The sequence below is a fragment of the Neomonachus schauinslandi genome, chromosome 4 (genome assembly GCF_002201575.2).
Source record: "Neomonachus schauinslandi chromosome 4, ASM220157v2, whole genome shotgun sequence".
NCBI lineage: Eukaryota > Metazoa > Chordata > Mammalia > Carnivora > Phocidae > Neomonachus > Neomonachus schauinslandi.
The window spans coordinates 162,743,576-162,765,469 of NC_058406.1; the positions used below are offsets into that span (position 1 = coordinate 162,743,576).

The window sequence follows — 21,894 nt, forward strand, 5'->3', positions numbered from 1 at the left end:
AAACAAATAAAAGGTTTCTCTCTATACATGCAGGCAAAATATACCAGGGACTTTCATAGTCTATTTAAAAAGTTATGATACTCGAACATAAATAAATAAAAGACAAATTGGCTGAATAGATCTGCATGAATTTAAAAGGTGATTGAAGTGATTTTAACTTGTATTTTTTAATTTTATTTCTTTGTTCTCAATTTTCTTTTGCATAATTCTTTATGTCCATAAACTCCAGATATAATGTATAATGTCTTCCTAGACTGAAATAAAAAAATACGTCTTTGGCATAAAATTATTTATCCATTACTTTTTTAATAACACCTTCATTGAGATATAGTTCATATAACATACATATTGCTCTTTTAAAGTGTCAAATTCAGTCATTTAGTACAATCACAGAGTTATGGAAACATCACTGCTGTCTAATTCCAAAATATGTTCATTACCCCAGAAAAAAAACCCAACCCTCTAGCAATCACTCCCCTCTTCCCTTACAACCTGGCAATTATTTACCTATGTTGTGTTTCTATAGATTTGTCCATCCTCTACTTTTTATAAGAGAAACAATACAGTTTGTTAGTCTTCTGTTTTTGGGTTTTCAAGGCTAATGTGTGTTGTAGCAAAAATAAGTGTATCATTCTTTTTAATTGTTGAATAATATTCTATAGTGACTATACCACTTTTTCCTAATAGTTTTGTGACTTTAGTCTTACATTTAAGTTCTAACCCATTTTGCAATAGTTTTTGTGTATGGCATGAGGTATTAATCAAGCTTCATTCTTTGGAATGTGGATATCCAATTATCCCAGTACCATTTTTGAAATGGTATTCTTTCCTTGTTGAATTGTCTGATTACCATTGTTGAAAATCAATTGATCAATTGATCACAATATAAGGGTTTATTTTCAGAATGGCTTAATCTTGTGTTGTTCAGTGGAGTGTTCTATTCATGTATATTAAGTCTAATTGGTGTATAGTATTGTTCAAGTCCTCTATTTTCTTGTTTATCTTTTGTCCCATTGGTCTGTCAATTATTGAAAATGGGTTGTTGGGCGCGTGGGTGGCTCAGTTGGTTAAGCGACTGCCTTCGGCTCAGGTCATGATCCTGGAGTCCTGGGATCGAGTCCCGCATCGGGCTCCCTGCTCAGCAGGGGGTCTGCTTCTCCCTCTGACCCTCTTCCCTCTCGTGCCCTCTGTCTCTCATTATCTCTCTCTCAAATAAATAAAAAAAATCTTTAAAAAAAAGAGAAAATGGGTTGTTAAAGATATCAACTCTTGTTAAATTGTCTATTTTTTTCATTGTATTCAATATTTGCTTACTGTACTTTTGGCCTCTGGTTGTTGTCAGATGCTTGTATGTTTATAATTGTTATTATTCTTGAATAATTGGCTCTTTCATGATTATAACTATTTTTCTGTAGCCACAGTTTTTGTCTTAAAATCTGTTTTGTCTGATATTAGTATAGCCATTCTAACTCTCTTTTTGTTACTTTGTGTAGTATATATTTTTCTATCCTTTTAATACAGATAAGTGGAGAAGAATATCAATTCACAGTAATCAGATTATAATAATGTAGGGGGTTCCAGACCAACTTAAATATTTTTAGAAATATTAGTGGGAAACTATTGATGCTTTAAACTTTTTTGGTGATCCAAACAGATTTACATTTTTATTTTTTTTTTTTATTTTTATTTTTTATTTTTTAAAGATTTATTTATTTATTTGAGAGAGTGAGAATGAGAGAGAGTACATGAGAGGGGGGAGGGTCAGAGGGAGAAGCAGGCTCCTCGCTGAGCAGGGAGCCCGATGCGGGACTCGATCCCGGGACTCCAGGATCATGACCTGAGCCGAAGGCAGTCGCTTAACCAACTGAGCCACCCAGGCGCCCAGATTTACATTTTTAATAGATCACACTGAATGTACGGTGGGATTTGGATTTAAAAGAAGAGAGGGTAGGGGCGCCTGGGTGGCTCAGTTGTTAAGCGTCTGCCTTCGGCTCGGGTCATGATCCCAGGGTCCTGTGATCGAGTCCCATGTCGGGCTCCCTGCTTGGCGGGAAGCCTGCTTCTCCCTCTTCCTCTCCCCCTGCTTCTGTTCCTGCTCTTGCTATCTCTCTCTCTGTCAAATAAATAAATAAAATCTTAAAAAAAAAACTTAAAAAAAGTAAATAAATAAAAAATAAAAGAAGAGAAGGTATACATAGGTGGGAAAAGGGTGGAGGTGGAGGTGGAGTCAAATGGAGTAGGTGTTTGATAAGATAAATATAGGGAAAAAATGCAGAGAATGCATTCCGGGCTTTTTAGGGTATAGATGCATATTATGTACTGGATATGGCAGATGAGGAACATGGAAGTATCGAAAGAGAACTATCAAATATCACAGAGTTTAATGGTCTCGTTCACTGGGACAAAAACCACTAAAAGGTAACCATTGCTCACACGATCCAAGAAAATTAAAGAAATTTGCTTCTATCCAACAGGGAAATGGGCATATTTAAGAAGGTCACAATTGGGCACTAAAAAAAAAACAAGTAATACAGAAATTTCAGAACTTAAGGAAGATGTAAAAATTATAACCTATGTAGAATGGTTACCAGCAGGAATTAAGCTAACAGGAAAAAAAATTCTGTGTACAGAATAGTATGTGAAAAGTAAATGCAAATGCAAAATGTGAATGAGAACTGTATATGAAGAGTAAATGCAAATGCAAAATGTGAATGAGAATCAACAAGTTAGGCATTTCTCTTACCTTACGGTGCTTGCAGAATTTATAAATATATGTATGAATAGTTCATTATTTCCTTAATAACCAGAGTCACTATTTTTGTGATTATCAATGTCTTACTTAAAATAATGAGGAGACAAAGAAAAGCAGTAGAAAACACAGAGTATTCCATAGTAAAAGTAAATTTGAGAGTGGATTCATACTGAATTAGTTGAATTGTTACAGACCTCTACTCTAGACTGTAACCTAAGCCTCAAACTGACTACACAATTAAAATTCTTGAGTCGGAAGAAGAGTGGTATAAGAAATGAAGCTTTCTCTCCTTAACTTTCACTTGCTCTTTGTTAAAGAAAGCACAGAATAAAAATAATAAATATAATAGCACTTTCTTCATTACAACGAAAAAAAAAAGGTCTCCTATTTAATGTTTAAAAGTAAGAGAAATACCCATGTCTGTACTTATTTTGGGATTTTCATTTTTTAGCAATGTTAAATAACCTATTATCTAAATACTGATTTAAATAACTTAAATAGGGTCACCTGGGTGGCTCAGTCAGTTGAGAATACGACTCTTGCTTTTGGCTCAGGTGATGATCTCAGGGTTGTGAGATCAAGCCTCACATCAAGCTCTACACTGGACGTGGTGGAGTCTGGTTGAAATTCTCTTTCTCCCTCTGTATCTGCCCCTCCTCCTGCTTGTGCTCTCTCTCTCTCTCTCTCTCTCCCTCCCTCCCTCTCTAAAAAATAAAAATAAAAATAAAAAATAAATAAGGTAAAATAAAAAACTTAAATAATATAGTATTCAAAAACACTTCCCTTATGGAAACTGGCAAGGTATACTTGTAGCATTTATTTAGGTAAGTTAATATGACATATCAATATTTGACCCCTGTGTTAGAGACTTGTCAAGAAATTAAGAAGTAAAAATCCGTTAACTTAAGCGACCTCTTTTCCCCATAATCTGACTATTGCCCTGTCATTTGACAGAGTTTTTAAGTCTTTACATAAAAATTGTATTTCTCCTCAGAACTTACATGGATTTCATCAGTATGCACATAACACAATTAAGGGATAGTCTAGTCAAATACTCCTTTAGAGAAATGTGGTGTCTAATCAGCCCTCATTATATGATGCACAAATATTATAGTTAAATTTTTCACAGATGCCCAAGTATAATTTATGCTTTTTAACTTCTTTTATACTCCTACTATCATATTTGAAAAAAATTCTTACAAATCTGATCAACTTTCTGAAGAATATTCATGATTTCTCATCAACTCTAATTTCTACAAATCCCCTATCTTTTAGTGATCTTTCTTTCTCCGACTCTGTCCACTTCCCAAAATCAATAATCTCCAATTTCTCCCTGATTGGATCAATAGTCATAAACTATAAACCAATGTCTGGAACATCGATTTCCATAGCGAGTGTCATTCCTTACGGAACATTGGCAATGCTATAAATCACCAATAACAAAGGATGACTCACAAAAGCTTAAATTTCTTTTTCTCTCTATTTTTTTCCTTAAGTGCCCATGAAGTTATAATTCTGTGGAAAAAAGACCAAATGTCAATTTAATTCTCTTTAATCTTTTCTAATTATTTTAAAATCTCATATTTCACCTTTTTTTTATTTCCTTCAATGTTCTACATTCAGAAACTTGAAAATATTTGTTTCTTACATAAATGAGATGTTCTACCACTAACTGAAACTCAATAGGACAAAGAAAAAAAAACACCATTTTCATCTTTCCAAGTTTTGCCCACTCTCTGTGATCTTCTCTACTATGACTAATTCAATTTCATTTTTTATATCAAACTTAAAAGTTGGGGGAAATCCTTTGATAGAATAATATTACATTTCAATGTCTAAATGTCCATCTTTTACTAAAATTTTAAGTTCTTTTCCTCAAGCCACAAACATCACAGGGAGATATACTGCAGGTAGATATAAGAATTTCAACAGTGGTGGGCAGACAAAACAGGAAAGAATGGCACCTGAACTTGGCACTAGCTCCCTATATCATATCAACAGATTACAAAAGCCCCAATAGTAGAAAGTCAGGATAAACAAAGAATAAAGATAAATAAAGAATAAAAGGCATTCTGTAAAATTGGGGACATAAGGAAAAGAGTGTTCAGTTTGAGGAGAATGAAACTAGATGGTTTAGAGCAGGACTCCCTGACCCAATAGAACAGGAACTTAGTTCTCATTACTAGAACATAGATCAATAATGTGGATGTTAAACTAAAAGCAAAGCCAAATATAAGTCCAGATATGAACCAAAGAAATGCATGCATTGAAGTTATCACATCATAGTTTCCAAACCAGGACTCAGATTGCTTCCAAGGAGATACACCTGATAGGTCTGTGGTCCTCACCACAGGGAATGTTGGAACATCAGGAGAAGTCAGGTGGCAAAACCAACTAATGCTTTTTCTTATCAGTTCTATGTGAAATTATCTTTCTGCTCTTTCATTTCTCTACTGTAATGATAGACCTTTAGATAGTGCTATAATTTCATCTTTAGGCAAGTACAATTGACATTCTTTTCATATTTCTCTGCCTGAAGATCAGTTTAAGGTTAGTTTTTCTCTTGAACTTCACTACTCCGTAATTCTCCATTTTCCCCTCCTTCACTTTCTAACTGTAAAACCATCTCTAATATGATATTTAATTCCAAATATTTCACATTTCTTCTCCTGATGACACTGATCCATTTGCTCATCTCCGTTAAGGCCTACCTTTTCTCCTACCTCATTTCTTCCTTTTATGAGAGGTTTTCGTGGGTCATGATCCTTGCAACATGTAGTGAAAATGTTATATTTCCACTTATAAGCATTTCAAAGTTTATCATCATACACAAGGAATGCTAGAAAACACACTTAGCTCCTGCTTGTGGACTGAAATTTATATCCTCACTGTGTCAGTTTATATGCCATACCTGTCTCTGATCTTAGGATCTAGATATATGACTTTTCTTTCAGATATGATTCTTACAATTTTGTCAATTATATTTCAATATAAATGAAACTAAAAAAAAAATTACAAGTCTTTCCTTATGCCTGACATGGTCTGTTACTCTGCAATTAGATATCATGATTTTCCATATACTTCACCCACTTTAGACCTGCAAACACCCAAATTGATATACTATTCAGAGTACAAAATCCATTTTAATATCCTGAATGTGATCTGACTCTCCATACCCTGCTTGACTTCAACTGTACATTTTCCAATATGTCTGCTGAGCTATAGCCTGTTTCTTGCTTTGGGCTCCTGTCTTCCTTATCCTGTAGCAACTCACGATGATTCAACACTGAGAATTTCTTGAAATTGTCCAATATCCCTCTAAAAAATGAACCAACTCCTCCATTATGCCACACTTACACTTTTCTATCCCATCTTTTTCAAAAAGTTTAGCATATTCAACAATTTACCTCTCCATGACAAATATGTTGATTAGCTTGTGTATGATAGTCCCCTCACAATGTATATTATATCAAAATATCCCATTATACACCTTACATATATATGATTTTGGTCAATCATGCCCTAATAATGCTGGGGAAAATCTAGCACTCTTTCCCTTCCTATTAAATTAAAGTTCATAGGAATTAATATATGGACGATATTTTTGAAGCCATTTAGTCAGGCCTCCTTATTTTATATCTGAAGGTTAGAAACATATTTAACTTTTTGAAGATCATGAAACTTATTAGGATCAGGGTATCTAATATCAAACAGACTCTTTTTTTTTTAAAAAAGATTTTATTTATTTATTTGACAGAGAAAGACACAGCGAGAGAGGGAACACAAACGGGGAGTGGAAGAGGGAGAAGCAGACTCCCTGCCGAGCAGGGAGCCTGATGCGGGACTCGATCCCAGGACTCCAGGATCATGACCTGAGCCGAAGGCAGTCGCTTAACCAACTGAGCCACCCAGGCACCCTCAAACAGACTCGTTAAGAATTTTAAAAAAGGGTCTGATAGGGGGTGCCTGGGTGGCTCAGTTGGTTAAGCATCTGCCTTCAGCTCATGTCATAATCCTGGGGTCCTGGGACTGAGCCCCATGTCAGGCTCCCAGCTTGGCAGGGAGTCTGTTTGTCCCTCTCCCTTTGCCCCTCCCCCCATGCTCATTTGCTCTCTTGCTCTCTCTCTCTCTGAAATAAATAAATTAATTAATTTTTTTTAAATGGTCTGACAAAATATGTACATACCATTGACTATTTGTCCAGGGAACATTTCAAAATCTGTGGAATTTTAACGAGCTTAAAAAATTAACTTCAGGAGAGGGCAAGATAGTCTAGTAGGAGGACCCTAGGCTCACCTGTCCCAACAAAACAACTAATAACTCTCAAAGTATCCTAAATATCCCAGAAATCAACCTGAAAACTGGCAAAACAAACTCCACAAGTAAAGTAAAGAAGAAGCCACTTTGAAGAAGGTAGGAAGTGTGGAGACACAGCTTGGGAGAGAAATAGATCATGGTCACTGTAGTGGGGAGGTAGCCACAGTGGTGGAAAAGGGCTGGAGATAGACTAGCACACAGGGGAGTACACCAGGAAAACAAATCCCCAAAGCAATTGGCTTGGAAAGTGAGAGGAGCAAGCAGCAGGGTTTAAAACCTAGAGTTTTAAAAATCAGCATGCTTGGCTTTGAGAGAGGAAGACATTGGGGCTGCTCTTGGAAAAAAAAGGAAGGCAAACAGCTCACAATCATACAGTGTGGAAACAGCGATCTGAAGAGCCTCTGAGGCACACAGTGGGGAGGTGATTTGCTCATCTCAGAGAATGTCTCAGAGAGACAGGATTCTCAGAGAGACCCCTCCAAAAACAAAGGAACTGGAGGACACCATTTCTCTCTCCTGCCCCTCTGCATAAGCACAGAGCCACCTGTGGAAACCAGTGCAGTGCTGACACTCACTACCTAACTGGCTTACTCTAAGCCTTGTCTCCTAATCTCCAGTGGATTTGCCCCTCCCAGTCACATTTACCTCAATCCCATTGTGCTGGACCCCTCCCCCAGAAGACTGGCCCAAACCCCTGCTCATACCATGTCTCCTGACCAGGGAGTTTTGCAAAATATGTACATACCATTGACTATTTGTCCAGGGAACATTTCAAAATCTGTGGAATTTTAACGACCTTAAAAAATTCAGGAGAGGGGAAGATAGTCTAGTAGGAGGACCCTAGGCTCACCTGTCCCAACAAAACAACTAATAACTCTCAAAGTATCCTAAATATCCCAGAAATCAACCTCAGTTCCAGTGGCAGGGGTGATAAATCTCATTTCACAAGCAGATCAGAGCACATCTAATTAAATGTGCCATATTCAAGCCAGGGCCCAAACATTGCTCACAATAGGCAAAGAGTGTATGAAGATATTGGAGATATTCCCAGAAGCCCCAAGTCCTGAGGAAGAGAAGACACTATACTGCAGGGCACTACAGGACCTCTTTGCCATAAAGCCATTACCCTCAATAACAGGAGACATTGCTGAGATTCCTAACACAGAGAAACAGACACAGAGACTTAGACAAAATGAGAAGACAGAGGAATTTGTCCCAAAAGAAAGAACAGGACAAGCCCACGGCCAGAGATCTAAGCAAAACAGATATAAGTACATGCCTGATAGAGGATTTAAAGCAATGATCATAAGGATACTCACTGGACTTGAGAAAAGAGTGGAGGTCATCAGTGACACCATTCACACAGAGATAAGGAATAATATAGCAGAGATAAGGAGCTCAATATATGAAATGAAACATGCTTGATGGAATGAACAGCCAGCTGGAAAAAGCAGAGGAATGAATTAATGACCTAGAATACAGAGTAATGGAAAGTAATCAAACTGAACAAAAGAGAGGAAAAAAAAGAATTGTGCACAGCAAGAATAGACTTAGGGAACTCAGTGACTCCATCAAATGTAATAACATTCATCTTATTGGAGTCTCAGAAGAAGAAGAGAAAGAAGGGGGGGGCAGAGAATTTATTTGAAAAAATAATAGCTGAAAATTTTCCTACTCTGGGGAAAGAAACAGATAACCAGATCCAGGAGGGAAGGAAACCACATAGGACTATCAGTGGATTTTTCAGCGGAAACTTTCCAAGACACAAAGGAGTGGCATGATATAGTCAACATGCTGAATGGGAAAACCGGCAGCCAAGAATGCTCTATCTAGCAAGGCTATCATTCAGAATAGAAAAAGGGTTTCCCAGACAAACAACAACTAAAAGAGTTAATGACCACTAAACCAGCCCTGCAAGAAATATTAAAGGGCACTCTCTGAGTGGGGAAAAGAAAAACAAAAGAGGCAGTATGAAGGTAGGAAACACAAAAGCAGTAAAAATGATTACTTCTGCAAAATATCAGTCAAGGAACTCACAAAATAAAAGGATGTAAAATATCACACGATATACCAAAATTGTGGAAAATGGAGGAGTAAAGAATGGGTTCAAACTTAAATGACTATAAACTTAATATAGATGGCTGTCTGCAGAAGAAGTTATATACAACTTGAATGGTAACCACAAATCAAAAACCACTAATAAATATGCAAAGAGAAAGAGAAAGAAATCCAATATATTACTAAAGAAAACCAACAGGTGATGAAAGAGAGAAAGACAAAAGATCAGAGAAAATCTTCAGAAACAACCACAAGACAAATAATAAAATGTCAATAAGTGCATATCTATCAAAAATTACTTTGAATGTAAATGGGCTAAACACATGAATCAAAAGACATAAGGTGACAGAATGGATAAAATAACAAGACTCATCTATATGTTGCCTACAAGAGACTCATCTTAGACCTAAAGTCACCCGCAGATTGAAAGTGAGAGGATGGAGAAACCTCTATCATGCAAATGGATGTCAACAGAAAGCAGGAGTCACAATACTTATATTGGAAAAAATAGACTTTAAAACAAGAGACAAAGAAGGATGCTATGTAGTAATAAAGGGGACCACCCAACAAGAAGATAAAATAATTGTAAATATTTATGACCCCAACTTGGGAGCACAAAAATACATAAAACAATTAATAACAAATACAAAGGAATTCACTGATAATAATACAAGAATAGTAGGGGACTTTAACACCCCACTTAAATCAATGGACAGATTATCTAAAAAGAAAATCAACAAGGAAATAATGTCTTTGAATGACACACTGGAATAGATGGATTTAACAGAGCTATTCAGAACACTTCGCCCTAAAACAGCAGAATACACTTTCTTTTCAAGTACACATGGAACATTCTTCAGAATATATAGGCCACAAAACAAGACTCAACAAATTGAAAAAGATTGAATTCATACCATGCATATTTTCTGACCACACTATGAAACTAGAAATCAACCATGAGAAAAAAATCTGGAAAGAACACAAATACATAGAAGTTAAATAACATGCTACTAAGCAATGAATGGGTTAACCAGGAAATGAAAGAAGAAACTTTAAAAAGTACATGGAAATAAATGAAAATGAAAACCCAGTACTTCAAAACCTTTGTGATACAGAAAAAGCAGTTCTAAGAGGGAAGTTTATAGCAATACAGGCTTACCTAAAGAGGCAAGAAAAATCTCAAACAACCTAAGCTTACACCAAAAGAGGCTAGAAAAAGAACAACAAAGCCTAAAGCCAGCAGAAGGAAGGAAAAATATAAAGATTAGAGAAGAAATAAATGAAATATAAACTAAAAACAAAACAAAACAATAGAACCAATGAAACCAGGAAATGGTTCTTTGAAAAAAAAAATCAGTAAAATTGATAAACCTCTAGCTAGACTTATCAAAAAAAAAAAAAAAAGGACCCAAATTAGTAAGATCACAAATGAGAAGGAGATAACATCTAATACCACAGAAATACAAACAATTATAAGAGAATATTATGAAAAACTGTATGGCAACAAATTGGACAACCTAGAAGAAATGGATAAGTTCCTAGAAAAATATAACCTACCAAACCTGAAACAGGAAGAAAGGAAGAGAATTTGAACAGACTGATTACCAGCAAAGAAATTGAATCAGTAGTAAAAAAAAAAAAACAAAAAAACAAAAAAACTCCCAGCAGACAAAAGTCCAAGACCAGATAACTTCACAGGCAAATTCTACCAAACATTTAAAGAAGAGATAATACCTATTCTTCTCAAACTATTCCAAAAAATATAAAGAGAAGGAAAACTTCATTCTATGAGGCCAGCATTACGCTGTTACCAAAGCCAGAGAAAAACACCACAAAAAAGAGAACTACAGGCCAATAACTTTGATGAACATAGATGCAAAAATTTTCAATAAAATACTGGTAAACTGAATCCAACAATACATTAAAAAAATCATCATGATCAAGTGGGATTCATTCCCATGTTGGAAGTGTGGTTCAGTATTCACAAATCAATGAATGTGATACACCACATTAATAAAAGAAAGGATGAGAACCATATGATCTTTTCCCCTAAGGCCAGGAAAAAAAAAACCAAGGATGTCCACTCTCACCACTTTTATTCAACATAGTACTGGAAGTCCTAGCCACAGCAATCAGATAACAAGAACAAATAAAAGGCATCCAAATAGGTAAGAAGTAAAACTTTCACTATTTGCAGATGACATGATATTATATACAAAATACCCAAAAGACTGTACCAAAAAAACTGCCAGAACTGATAAATGAATTCCATAAAGTTGCAGGATACAAATAAATTTACAGAAATCTGCTGCATTTCTATACACCAAAAATGAAGCAGCAGAAAGAGAAATTAAGAAAACAATCCTGGGACCCCTGGGTGTCTCAGATGGTTAAGCCTCTGCCTTCAGCTCAGGTCATGATCCCAGAATCCTGGGATCAAGTCCCGCATTGGGCTCCCTGCTTGGTGGGGACCCGGCTTCTACCTCTCTCTCTACTGTTCACCCTGCTTGTGCTCTCTCTCTCTGTCAAATAAATAAATAAAATCTTTAAAAAAAAAAGAAAACAATACACATTTAATGAATCCTTATCAAAATACCTACAGCATTTTTCATAGAACTAGAAGAAATGATTTGTGTAGAACCACAAAACAAACAAACAAACAAACAAACAAAAAACCAAATAGCCAAAGGGATCTTGAAAAAGAAAAGCAAAGCTGGAGGCATTACAATTCCAGACTTCAAGTTATATTACAAAGCTGTAGTAATCAAAACAGTATGGTACTGACACAAAAATAGACACATTGAATAAAACAGGGTAGAAAACCCAGAAATAAACCCACAATTATATGGTCAATTAATCTTCCACAAAGCAGGAAAGACTAACCAGTGGGAAAAAAACAATCTCTTCAACAAGTGGTGTTGAGAAAACTGGGCAGCAACATGCAGAAGAATGAACCTGGACCACTTTCTTATACCATAAACAAAAATAAATTCAAAATAGATGAATTCAGACCCAAATCTGAGACCTAAGACCATAAAAATTCTAAAAGAGAGCACAGAGAGAAACTTCTCTGACATGGGCTATAACAACTTTTTTCTAGATAGGGCCCCTGAGGCAAGGGAAACAAAAGAAAAATAAACATTGGGACTTCATCAAAATAAAAAGATTCTGCATGCCAAAGGAAACAATCAACAAAACTAAAAGTTAACCTATGGAATGAGAGAACATATCTGCAAATGACATATCTGGTAAAGGGTTAGTATCCTAAATATATAAAGAACTTATAAAACTCAACACCCAATGGCTCAGATGGTTGAGCGTCTGCCTTCGGCTCAGGTCACGATCCTGGAGTCCCGGGATCGAGTCCCGCATCGGGTTCCCTGCTCGGCGGGGAGTCTGCTTCTCCTCCCTCTGACCCTCCTCCCTCTCCTGCTCTCTGTCTGTCATTCTCTCTCTCAAATAAATAAATAAAATCTTTAAAAAACCCAAAAAAAAAACCAATATTTTAAATAACAAAAAAAAAAAAAAAAAAAAAAAAATAAAAAAAAAAAAAAAAAAAAAAAAAAAAAAAAAAAAAAACTCAACACCCAAAAAACATATAACCCAATTAAAAATGGGTAGAAGACATGAACAGACATTTCTCCAAAGACATCCAGATGGCAAACAGACACATGAAAAGATGCTCCTCATCACTTATCATCAGGAAAATGCAAATCAAAACTATAATACAATATCAACTCATTCCGGTCAGCATGACTAAAATCAACAACACAAGAAACAGGTGTTGGTAAGGATGTAGAAAAAAAGGAACCCTCTTGCACTGTTGGTGGGAATGAAAACTGCTGGCAGTCACTCTGGAAACCAGTTTGGAGGTAACTCACAAAGCTAAAAATGGAACTACCCTACCATTCAGCAATTGCACTACTGGGTATTTATCCAAAGAATATGAAAACACTAATTCAAAGGGATACATGCACCCCTATGTTTATAGCAGCTTTATTTACAATAGGCAGGTTAGGAAAGCAGCCCAAGTATCCATGGATTGATGAATGGTTAAAGATGTGGTGGTATATATATATATATACAATGGAATATTATTCAGTTATAAAAAATGAAATCTTGCCATTTGCAAGAACATGAATGGAGCTGGAGAGTATAATGCTAAGTGAAATAAGTGAGTCAGAGAAAGACAAATACCATACATTTCACTCATATGTAGAATTTAAGAAACAAAGCAAAGAAGCAAAGGAATAAGAAAGAGATACAAACCAAGAAACAGACCCCTAGAGAACAAACTGATGGTTGCCAGGGAGGAGGTGGGGGTGATGGGTCAAATATGTGATGATGATTATGGACTACATTTGTCATGATGAGCACTGGGGGATTAAAATAAAAACTTAAAAAAAATTTTAAATTAACTTAATTGAATCAAATGTTAATAAATTATATTTTCTTTTCTTCGTTTTTAACCAGAAAACTAGCTTACTATTCTAAATTTTGTCCCTATTTTCAACTAATCAGAAAATAATATACCTAATTTAGTATTTCATCCTTCTAAAATTTTCTGGGTGCTTAGTGCACACTGGGGAATTAAAGGTGAATACAGGAAATATTCCAGAATCCTTTTTAATTTTAGTCCTTTATGGAAAAAGAATGAAACCCGTACTCAAAAGATTAAGTACAATTATAAAAAGTCTAGATACACATGCATTAGAAATGTTCCCAGAGTACAGCTAGTCCTAGCACGCCATAATTCACTCCAAATTTTATAAAGGTATTAAAAATACAGCTTAGAATGTACAAGCATTGCACCTAATTCAAGTCATTTGTGAGGGCTGCTATCACAGCCTTCTATTCACAGAAGACTAAGGAGCCATTAGTTTCAACCAAATGCCCCATTAACATAAAAATGAATTTGGCCATAGGAAAGGCTATTAAATTCCACCCAGACTTTTAAGGGTGGATTTAGAAATTCCCTTACAACATTAAGTAACAGTACCCATCGTCAAAGAGGGAGTCATAATTGAATTTCTATATGTCATAATGGAGACAACTTCCTTATTTCTTTTTTAAAATAAAGAAGTAAAAATGGAACTGTAGTGAAAATCCCAAGAATTATAATTTACCTGAAACTTTAAGGCATCTTTTTATATTCAACAATTCAGATCATATTTCTTTTCTAGCAACACACAATATTGAAGTCATGGATCACAGTTGGCATGCATGTGCTCACTCATCCAAATATTCATTCAAGAATAAGTGCTTGAACACCAAGTGAGTGAAGGCATTACACATTTGGAAAAGTGAGTAGTTCAAGAAGTCTGGATTCTAGAATGTGAGTGGGAGAACAGGAGATGAAGATGAAAAGGTAAAAAAGCATGAGATTTTCTTGTTTTTTGTTTCATATATGGTCATGCTTTCAATTGGGAGTTCTAGGACGATTGATTAGATAAAAGACGTGATCCCTTTTTTAGTGCTTAAATGCTGAGCAACAATAACATCTTAGAATGTGTAAATGTAAAATGTGGATATTTGAGGTTCTTCATTAAATATGGGAAAGAGAATTGAACTCGAGATTGAGACTATGTTTTAGATCATAGCTCTGTTATCATGCACAATTGAAGCTTACCTGATCTCTGATTCTTCACTTGTTTTTTATGTGTGTATGTATGTGCATGTGTGTGTGTTTTAAAGTTATGAAATGGAGAATGTTTACTGCACTGGAAATTAAGAAGAGCATATGTGATTATATTTCTGTGAGTATCCTGTAGCAACTATGAAGAGCTATAAATGTAAGATTTTGTAGTAAAACAACGATGAAGCAACATTTTTTTCTATTTTATATCTGAGTGTGTTTGGTTTGTGGTGAGTCTAAAACATCACAATTTTTTGTTTTACCATCTGATCACCAGTGGGAACAATTATCTTCATTGTATATTAGTCTTGAAATCATTACTTTGTGGGGATAAAAAATTATACAATTACCATGTTTAGTCCTACTAACGAGGGAAGAACAGAAAAATTTTTTTAAAATAGTGTATATTCTAGGGGAACCTGTGTGGCTCAGTCGGTTAAGAATCTACCTCCAGCTGAGGTCATGATCCCGGTGTCCTGGGATTGAGCCCTGCTCAGGCTCCCTGCTTAGCGGGGAGCCTGCTTCTCCCTCTGCCCCTCCCCCCATCCCTGCTCATGCTCCCTCTCTCTCAAATAAATAAATAAAACCTTTTTAAAAAATTCAGTGTATATTCCAAATCCATAAAAAATACTGAAACTACAGAGATTTTAAAACTGAAAATACTATCACTGTTAAGAAATGTTCATGTCTCATATTTGTCTGTAAATATGTTTCCTAAAAATACTTAATTACAATAATAATTAAGTATTATTAATTAAATAATTAATTATTATAAATATATTTTTATATAATTATTATAAATATATTATAAATATAATTAAATAATAATTAAAAAATCATTTATATTATACTGTGTTGATAATAAATTAACTAATTTAAAGTAGAAACAAAGCAGTTAATTTATGCATACCCTGTGTCATTATTTAGGCCTCTGATTCTTTGTCTAACATGAATTTTTACAGTGGTAAATAAGTATATCAAAAGATGCAATTATCCAAACAAGGAGAAATGTGCTGTATGAGTATACCACAAGCTGTTAGTGAATCCAGAGACAAGGAGATTTCAGGAAAAGCAACTGCAGGAAGAAACTAGAAGCAGAAGTAAAAATGTGAACTTCAGATTATGAAATGACAAATATTTTATTCTTTATTTGTGCCTAATATAATATTTTTAAAATAGACTCGTGACCGGGAAAAAGTCAATGGAAAGTATAATGCACATCCAAAATGTTTGTTTTCTTAAAGAATATAAGACACTTAAGATGTATCCTACAAATTCTTATCACTAGATTTCGATTTGTGATAATTTAAATATAAAGAATTTCACGCTCCACATCAATGCTTACCCATTATTTCCCCAGATCAAGAGCTAGTGACAGCTGCAAAGTTAGCTAATGGTATCACTATAGTCGAAGCTGGCACAATAGGCTCAGTCATAATCTGCTCACTAGAAAATCTTAAAATTTAATGTTGTCAGAAGCCAACAATTGGAAATATTGAAGAATTTTATAATATGCAGAATGGGACTTTTTCCTAATAATAAAAAGTGAGACTAACAAGGTGGAGTAAAGAAACACCTTCAGCTGATTTTTATTTCAACCTATGAAAAGTGATTGATGTCAATTTTGACCACATGCCAGGAGGAAAAGTAGGATAGTTTAGCTGCAACAAACTCCAAATCCCATTGAAACCACTAAAGTATTTATTTGTTGGGAAAGACACGGGGATGAGACAATCTGGAATTCAGGAAGACATCAGGTTAGAAAATAAAATGAGCAATTATACTAAGATAATTGCAACAATGTCACCATTTCTTTATTCCACCCCCTTTTATACATGCCCGCTGCCATATAACTTTGTCATGCCCTCCTGATCTGATCGTTGGCTTCTTTATGTGACTCTTTAGCCGATGGGATGTTAGTAGACTGAATCATGCAGAGCTTGAAAAGGAGCCTCCATTCCCATTTTGACACATTTGCACCTCTGTGATGGGCATGAGAACATGTCTAAAACATCCTGTTAGTGGATGAGGGTCTTGAGTTTTGCCAAATAACCTTAGTTTGGGATAATAGATGTCAACAAGGTTAACCAACAGGGACAAACATGAGTGAGTTCAGCCTAGATCACCAGAGTAACCAAACCAACCCTTTCTGAAGCCTGAAGAACAAACATTTATTCTTCATGCCCTTGAGGTTTTCTGACTGCTCCACAGAAATGCCTAAATGATTAAGTATCTTCAGAGAATCTGTGCTTCTTTCAGACACTAGAGAAATTGGATCTCATAGAAATGGGTATAGACAGAGATGAGGGCCAAAGACTGAGCCCTGTAGTAGCCCAGTATCTACAAGTGAAAAGCAGGAGAACCTCCCCAGGGGTCTAAAGAATGAAGGTATGTTAGGGAGAAATCAATGGGAAAAGAGGGCATCCAGGCAAGCAAGCAAAGAAAATGTTTTAAGGAGAGCTGATAAGCAGGATGTGTTCAATGCTAAAGAAAGGAAGAATAATTTGGGAACTGACCTTTAAATCTCACCATGTTTCTACTACTGGTGACCTTAACAGTAATAGATTCAACTGAATGGTGGAAGCAAGGCCCTAATCAAAGCACATTTGAAAAGGTGAGATTAAAAGTGAAGAAGGTGACCAAAGAACATATAGACAACTTTGTGAGAAATTTTTATGAAAGGAGTACCAAAGAAATGCAGCAAAGCCTGAAGGTAAAGCAGCACCACGAGAAGTTTATGTGTTTGTTTTTGTTTATCTAAGAGGAGAACTAATACTATATCCCTTTATGGAAAATAATGAGACAGATTTATTAGAAAAGAGTTGGTGATACATGGCACAGCAGACAATTGCAGAAAAAAAGTCACAAAGTAAAACAAACCAACAAACAACACTGACAAAAAACTCTACAAGTAGAGGGTTTGTCCTACCAAGGTTCCATCGTGTTCCTAATTTCACACATACATAGAGCCATATACCCCAAAGGTGGGAAACCCTGAACTGAGTCAGAATTACCCTCCTTTTCAATCTTTAAATTCTAACAAACTTTTGTTCCATGGCCTAAGTCAAAGGATTTTTCATTAACACATAATTAGTAAACAATGGAATTGGTTTACTCTAGCAATATAATTTACTTTTTTCTAATCATTCATTACATTTACATTTATAAACATTTACATCATTACAATATTATTTTTTACATCATGTAATTAAGATTTCTTAGTAAATATAAGTAATTTTACAATAAAGAGTATTCTAGCATTTCTCTGTAGTGATAAATATTTTATATTTCTACTCTAATGTTATTATGCAATCCTCCATAATAATTGAAGGATTGTTGATACACACTTCCCCAGAAATGCTTTGGAGAACTTTTGTTGATCCTAAGATTCATTCAAATATCTAGTAAAATCACATCAATTTAGATTTGTATTTATTTTTCTTAATACAGTAGTGTTATAGCACATTTGCAAAGTGTATTTCAAACAATTTTTTTGTCAACTGGCAAAAAATGTGAAGAGAATAATAAAGACTATTTAACGGACATGTTAACATGAAAAATCAAAATAGATGTAAAGGATTCAAGTCATGTAAATCTTTAGGATTTATTTAAAACTGCTGTTATCAATGTCTGTCATATATGTTTATATAGAATGAAGCATATGAGGTAGTACTGAGTTTCACACTCCAAGTTTTTAACTGGTCATGTACTATGATAAATTTCATTTATCAATTTCAGATGGACATTGAGTCTAAAATGACAATTTGGGGTGCCTGGCTGGCTCAGTCAAAAAAGAGCATGCAACTCTTGATCTCAGGGTCATGAGTTTGAGCCTCAGGTTGGATGTAGAGATTACTAAAAAAAAAAACAATTAATTAGTTAATTTAAAAAAATTTTAGGGGCACTTAAGTGGCTCAGTCAATTAAACATAGGACTCCTGGTTTAGGCTCAGGTCATGATCTCAGGGTCCTGGGATTGAGCTGTGCCTCCACTCGGGCCTCAGCAGGGGGTCTCCTGGACATTCTCTTCCTCTCCCTCTCCCTCTGTCCTCCCTTCTCAAACTCGCTTGCTCTCTCTCAAATAAATAAATTTTTTGAACAAAAAAAAATACAAATTAATACAAATTTGAAGTAGACCTCCATGAAAAAATTTAGTTTGCGTGATAAACATACTTCAGTATTTTTGTAATCAATTTCTGGTAAAACGACGTACATGGTTTATTAGAAAAATATAAAATTTGAGTTACTAATATTGTTAGCATATTTTCTATTTTAAATAAAATTATATCAGTTTGACTCAAGAGAGCACAATGAAATAATACATGGTCATAATTAAATAATTTAAAAATAATTAAAATGTAATCCAACAGTCTTTCAGACTATTTCTTAAATTAAATTAATAATGTATGCAAAAATTCTCAACAAAGTACAGCAAGTTGAATCCAACAGTACCACAGTCAAGTGGGATTTATTCCTGGGCTGCAAGTGTGGTTCAATATTCACAAATCAATCAATGTGATACACCGCACTAATGAAAGAAAGGATAAGAACCATATGACCCTCTCAGTAGATGCAGAAAGAGTTGGATTGCAAGATGCATTGACAAAGTACAGCATCCATTCTTGATAAAAGCCTTCAACAAAGTAGGGATAGAGAGAATGTAGCCCGACATCATAAAGATCATATACAAAAGACCCACAGCCAACATAATCCTCAATGGGAGAAAATTGAGAGCTTTTCTTCTATGGTCAGAAACAAGATAGTGATGTCCACGCTCACCATTGTTTAACATAGTACTGGAGATCCTAGCCTCAACAATCAGACAACCAAAAGAAATAAAAGGCATCCAAATTGGCAAGGAAAAAGTCAAACTTTATCTGTTCACAGATGATATGGTACTCTATGTAGAAAACCCAAAAGACTCCACCAAAAATGCTAGAACTGATACATGAATTCAGTAAAGTCACAGGATACAAAATCAACTTACAGATATCTGTTGCATTTCTATACAATAATGAAGCAGCAGAAAGAGAAATCAAGGAACTGATCTTATTTACAATTGCACTAAAAACCATAAGATACCTAGGAACAAACCTAACCAAAAAGGTGAAAGACTTGTACTCCAAAAACTATAAAAAACTCATGAAAGAAACTGAAGATGACACAAAGAAATGGAAAAACATTCTATGCTCATGGATTGGAAGAACAAATATTGTTAAAATGTCCATAGTACCCAAAGCAATCTACACAGTTAAAGCAACCCCTTTAAAAATACCACCTGCGTTCCAAAATCTTCACCTTTGGCTCCATTGGGCTGGTTGTCTCTTACTATTGCAGTGGTGACCAACTTCATCCTGTCTTTCTCAGACTCTTAACATCTGGAGGTCTTCCTACTCCTCTCAGCAATTCCACCTAGATCCATAAGCCTGGGCCTTTCTTACAGTCTCGCTCTTCACACCCCCCACCCCCCATCTACCCTCAACTCACCAACATGAGTGCAGATCCAGCTCTGCCCCAATGCCCACCTGGCCCCGAAGCACCCAGTTCTAGGGACTCTTCTCTAATGCCTGAGATTTATGGGCCTGAAGAAAATTATGCATCCCTGCGAATGTCATCTGCTGAGACACCCCACGCAGAGACCGTCTCTCCTCTTCCTTCCTCCATGGATCTGCTTGCTCAGGACAGACCCAACTCCTCCACCAGTCCCAGGGTAAAACTACCACCCATTTCTGGAGAGGAGAGAACAGTGAGGAAGGAAGATATGGCCCAGGGCAAGAAACAGAAGATCAGGACTGTGTTCTCTCAGACCCAACTCTATGTCCTCAATGATCAATTTCAGAGACAGAAATACTTCAGTCTCCAGCAGATGCAAGAACTTTCCAACATTCTGAACCTTAGCTATAAGCAGGTGAAGACCTGGTTCCAGAACCAGAGAATGAAATGTAAGAGGTGGCAGAAAAACCATTGGCCAAAGGAGAGCAAGAGTGTGACTCAGAACAGCACAGCAACCGCAGAATACCCAGGCTTCTATTCCTACCACCAGGGATACCTGAGGAACACTTCCAGAAACCTTCCAATATGGAGCAACCAGACCTGGAATAACCCAAACTGGAGCAACCAGACCTGGAACAGCCAATCTTGGAGCAACCACTCCTGGAACGGCCAGTCTGGGAGCAACTATTCCTGAACCAGTCAGACCTGGTGCCCCCAAGCCTGGAACAATCAGCTCCAGAACTGTGGAGAGGAATCCCAGCAGCCCCAGATCCAGTTCCAGCAAAATTCCTTCAGCGATTTGGAGTCCATCTTAGAAACTTTTGGGGAAAGGCAAAATACAACAACCTGCTAAGTATTGTAGTACCCAGCAAATAATGGATTTGTTCCCAAATTACTCTGTGAACATACAGCCTGAAGATGTGTGATGATGAGTATATTATTTGATCTCAATTTGGGCAGTGGCTGTATTACTTCTCACAGGCTTTGTCTTTTAGGGTCCCATATATCTCTGCCTCGATATTCTGTTTCCCTTTATTCTTATTGTGTCCATTGAGGGGGTACGATTGGAGTCAAAGAGGTTTCAGTAGCATTGGCTGCTATGGACAACATGATAAAAGGTGTTTCTGGCTATAGATAACTAGATACAATCCTAATGTGATATCTTTAGACTCTAGAATCTAACCTCAAGAATAGGAAGTGAAGATACAAAGACGTGTGATGAAGGATAATTTGTATTTTCCGAGAGTGTGAGGCTTTTCTTGTTAATAACCTCAATTGTTAATGGTGAAGGGTTAAGCTATAATGTGCTTCATTGATTTCCTCTGTCCCTTGTGATGTTTTACTAGAACTGTTCATTTGTTCATTATTCTAGTATTTGTAGAAAGATGTTTTGTATTTTAATGTATCATGATAATAGTACAAGTTTGGCTGATTGGTAGTTTATAGGTTTAAGTACAATTAAATAAAATACCCACTTTACCCTTAAAAAAGATAAAAAAATAAAAATAAATAAAAATACCACCTGCATTTTTCACAGTGCTAGAACACACAATCCTAAAATTTGTATGGAACCACAAAAGACTTTTGAATAGACACAGCAATTTCTTTCAAGAAAAAGAAAAGCAAACTAGGAGACATCA

General features: G+C 35.7%; 1 protein-coding gene and 1 pseudogene across 3 annotated transcripts in view; one reads left to right on the forward strand and one right to left on the reverse strand.

Annotated features, from left to right (window-relative positions):
- CSMD3 (CUB and Sushi multiple domains 3) overlaps nucleotides 1-21,894 on the reverse strand; it is a 1,204,765-nt gene that overhangs the window by 991,266 nt on the left and 191,605 nt on the right. The gene's annotated exons all lie outside the window — the stretch shown is intronic.
- Nucleotides 20,253-21,180, forward strand: LOC110578830 (annotated as a pseudogene).